Here is a 5285-nt window from a genome sequence, read left to right on the forward strand (position 1 = left end):
TTTCCGCATTTCGAATTCGTTATCGGATCACTTTCGGTTCATCACTGACGCACCAGGTTGAAAAACTTGGGCCGTCACAGTATATTGAGCATAAATGCCATACGTACATTTCAAGGAGTTTACCAAACGGTTAGAGTATTAACCTGTTTCATCATACTTTTCATAATATTAACCACCTCTATATAACCTTATGATTTTTACTTTTCTATCTAGTTGTTTTTCAACCTCATTTATGTATACTTCAAGAGTACCCACTGCTTGAGATTTTTCATGCAACAAATAGATATATCCATAATGTGAAAAATCAACTATAAAGGCGATAAAATACTTTTTTCTACCAAAAGATGGAATATCAGAAGGTCCATATATGTCTATATAAATAATTCAAGAAGCTTTGTACTTCTTGTGGCTTCTTTCTTTGTGTGTTTGATTTTTACCTTTAATAAATTCACACAAACACTAAAATCAGTAAAATCTAAATTCTGAAGAATTTCATATTTTACTAATATTTTTAACCTTTCACTGGATATTAACCCAGTCTTTTATGCCATAAGAAAAACAAATTTACCATTAATTGAGTTACGCTTAATTCTAACATTATGATGCAAGGTCAACTGGGTTTTAATAAACAAACTATCAAGTTTGAATGTACAAAAAAATATCAACAAGAATACCATAACTCAAAAATTATAATTTCTTGAATAAGCATCATTATTAAATTTAAAGAAAAAATCATTAACATAAAGTTTTGAAATAAAATCAAATTGAGAGAAATTGAATAAACATAAAGAGTTTAAAACAATTTCATAAATAAAACTTTTTTTTTCAATTCTCATAAATAAGAAATTCTCATTTGAATTTGTGATTTAGGCCATAAGAAATCCTTACATCTATTAGAAATATAAATATTAATACTTAAGTTAACCTATCATGTATTAGAAATAATTTCAATAAGTAATTCGAAATATACAAAAGCCAAAGGCTTACTATTCTTTTTTGAATCATCCTTTACGTTTCATGTAATCTTTCTAAAAGTGTTCAATACATAAGTGACACTTTTGCATTATTACATTCCTTCTTTTAATAGATTTACCTAAATCTTTTAATTTTAGGTGATGCTCACTTAATGTCATTTTAGGCTTATTTTCAATTTTTTTTTCTAACTTTTTGAGTCATCAGATGAACATAATGATTACCTTGCTGCTTAAGCCTTGTCTACTCCTAAATTAACATAATGGTCAATTAATTCACTTTCCACTTATCTTAATAGCATTAATTCGAAATGACCCATACTGAGTAGAGAAGAAATTGAGAATAAATTAAATAAGAAAATTCCCATCCACAATCATCCATAAGGTTCTCAAATTTGTAGCAACATTAGTCATCTCAAAAATATGTTCATACATGGTACGAGTACCAACAAAAATGCATAGTAGTGAGATCAATCAATAATTTTCATTTTAAATATTTATCTACAATACGAAAACATTCTTTTAGTCAAATATTCGTTAGCACTATCACTATGGGGAACAATTATTCGCATAGCCACAATGCTTAATCTTTTTGATCTCTCCTAAATTTTGAACTCAACTTACTCATTCCATTATGAGAAGTTAGTCCTATTGAAAAGCAGAATAGATATAGCATGCGAATTAAGGGATGTAATAAAAGAAACATAACAAAATAAAATGCTCACAATAATAATGCTTTGAATTAACAATACGTATATATAACTTAAAATATAAATACAATATATAACTATAGTACCCCTTTGGGTGGTAATTATAAAATACTAATAATAATGCTTATTTGTATTTATATGTATACCTTTATTGTTGATGCATTATTTAGTTAAACAGATAAGTTACCTTTGGATATCCTATATCTACCCAATTAAAAAATACATACAACCCCTTAATTTTCATTTAATCACTTGAAAATCAATTCTCTTTAGGGAATTATTTCTTATAATTAAATAAACTAAATATTCATGAATCATAAAAAATCATAAGCATTATAATTCATGAAATATTGCAATTATGTCTACCACTAAAATTAATATTCATCAACCATTATGGTTGGGCCACTTTGGTAGCTACTAACCTTTACATAATATGAATATTAAATTAGCTAGTGACTAATTAATCATTAATTATGTTTACTACTAAAATTATTATTTATCAATCATTATTGGTAGGCCACTTTGGTAGCTACTAACTCTCATATAATATGAATATTAAATTAACTAGTAACTAATTTATCATTAATTTATCAATTTAACATTACACACACATATTCATACTGATCGATCCAAGTTTAGGTAAATTCGATCCCAGAAACATATTAGTCCGAAATTCAATAAAAATATCTTTTTATTATATATATATAATAAAACATATTATTTTTATTTTCAGACTTGGATGCCATAATTGAATCAATTTAAAATTGGATCTCTATAATGTATGTATGTATGTATGGGTACAAAATAATTATTTATTATGTCTAACAAAAATTAAATTAAATTTCTAGATTCACATATCATTCCAGAAATTTAAATTTATTTAATTAAATAAATAAATAAGCAAAATTTATGTATTCAATAATTATATCTCAAAAAATAAAATTAGAATACTCATTTATAATCACACACAATCAATGAACACATAAGTCATTGGGTGTCCAAAAAAATTTATAAGTACCGATATTGTACTTGTGTATATTCAGTATAAAAAAATATTTAAATCAAATTATATGCATTGTTTCAACTTAAATTTTTACGTAATTCAATAAAATTTGGAAATCATGATACCCAAACCAAAACTAAAATGTTTGGTGTCCATAAAATTCATCCATAATGATATTAAAATTAATATATAATAATACACATTCTTTTTCAAAATCATGCATGAAAATGAAACTTCTTTGTCTTTTTATAAATGTGCATACATGCATCATTAAGTAATTGACTTTCATGCAATTCCAATATTTGGAAATCTATGTATGCAAACCAAAATCAATGCACAAAACTTGATCCAAACATACCCACAGAAAAACCTGATCAAAATATATCCACAGTGCGGATTCAAAACAACATATTATTCAATCACGCAATCATCATTATATATTAAGTATTATTTATGCAACGTTAAAGAAAAATAATGAGTCCCTAAACTATAAGCTCTGATACCACATGTAATCTTTAATTATTCGTGCAAATCATTAATCACAAATAAACATAAATCACAAGATCTTAGAATTTCATTATTTTTACATAGTCTATAATGCATAAATATATAGTTAGATATATATACCTTCATCCACGATAGCAAACCTTGCTTAAAATCAAGTCTAACGTCGAGATCCTTTAACAACGAACTAAGCTGTAACTCCAAATAATAGGCAAAGCGTGGAAACTGATTGTTCTCTCTTAGCCTTTTGCACATATAAAACTTTATACGTGTTGTTTCATTAGTGTACATAACTGATGGGATATATGCACTTTTATATAAGGGCAGAGAGATGACCAGTTTTCCTTTAGTAACCCTAATATCCACTTTCCATCAAACTAAGGAACAAATAGGAAAACACTTCCCTAATAATTAACTACCAAAAAAGTAATTTATAAGTTGACCAAATAATATAATATTAATCTGATATCTATTTACTTAAACACCAAAATAATAGAAATAAATCACATGTCCAAATCAAGTGGGGCACACATATAAGAAAGAATTTTACAAGGGGCTCAAGTTGAATGGGATAATCTCTTTTACCCAAAGGGGAGGTTGAGAGTTTGATTTTTTTATTTTTATTTTTTTTGTTAGCTTCCAATCATAAACTGGCAGCATTACATATAATCATCGATAACAAATATTATAAGGACCATCAAGTTTCCATGAACTAGGAGTTGATTAAGGTCTTGCAAATAAAAGTGTTTACACACATGTAATTGTAAGGACCATCAAGTTTTGAAGAAACTTGGCCGAAGTCTTGCCGACTGGTAACAAGGGTCAGAAGATGCCTCAAAAGGCTCATGAAATTACTAGGAATCCACAAATTCATGGTAAGCATTTGAGGATGATAGGGGTGTCAAAGGTTTGAGAGGATATTAGTTATCTTGATGACTAATTCGAGGATACTAGCTATCTTAATGATTGAATTACTAAAAGAGGATGTTAGACGCCCTAAAGTTATAGAAACAGTCACGAAAAACAAGCTAATTTTTCTGTAGGCCTCTTTGGAGCCAAGAGACCAATTTGATTTTTGTTATCTTGTAAATATATTGGGAGTAAGATTTGTTTTCTTGTTAATATACTGGGATGTTATTACTATAATGCCAAAAGAGAAAGGTTAGGGTTTCGTGTTGTACTAACAGTGAGATTAGAGAGAGAAAGTCGAGGAGCAAGAGGTTGCGGGGTTGTGTAATGTGTGTTGTGTGTTAAAGTGAATGAGAATGTAGATCTTTAGGGTTAATATATATATATATATATATATATATATATATATATATATATATATATAAAGTAGTGTTCTGATTCGGTTCTGAAGGACCTTGAACCCTAAAATTAAGGTTTCATGTTTTTGGAATGGGACCAGACCAATTGGTCCGATTTGGTTTTTCGATCCCGCTAGTTATTTGTGCACCTAGACGATACCCTTTTCATTGTCCCAAACATCTGCCAATGGCTTTAGCCCAACCGTAGGACGGGAATAATAGCCATGTTTCAATGGCAAGGCTAGCTTGTATAGGTTCAAATGGAGTGCAATGGTTAGAATGAAGTATTTTTAGAGTCGTTTAGGCTCCAGAGGCCTAAACTATTACACTCTTGTTCAAATCAACACCTTTCTTGTTTTTTTTTCATTATTCAAATCAACACTTTCCTCATACTAAAAGTCCTATTCAAATCAACAGTTTTATAGTTTTTCCCCTTATTCAAATCAACATTTTCCTCATACTAAAAGTCTTATTCAAATTAACACTTTCCTTATACAAAAAGTCTTAATCAAATCAACACCTTTATTGTTTTTTCCCCTATTCAAATCAACACTTTCCTCGTACTAAAAGTTCATGGATGATCTTTGATAAGGTCTACAATTCACTGTAATTTGAGCTTCCCACTATAAATTATGGGTTAATAAGTAAAGTAAAATCACACTGAAAAAAATCAGTGATAATCTTTGATAAGGTTAACAATTCACATACCCTTTACAAAATTGTTTACACTAGTACTTCATACCATATACATTTTAGAGGCACTAATACCAAATTTTTATTCACTAGAGCC

Source organism: Cornus florida, unplaced genomic scaffold, assembly GCF_030987335.1.
Source record: "Cornus florida cultivar Cherokee Brave unplaced genomic scaffold, ASM3098733v1 CherokeeBrave_3.0.0_Hap2_Chr08, whole genome shotgun sequence".
NCBI lineage: Eukaryota > Viridiplantae > Streptophyta > Magnoliopsida > Cornales > Cornaceae > Cornus > Cornus florida.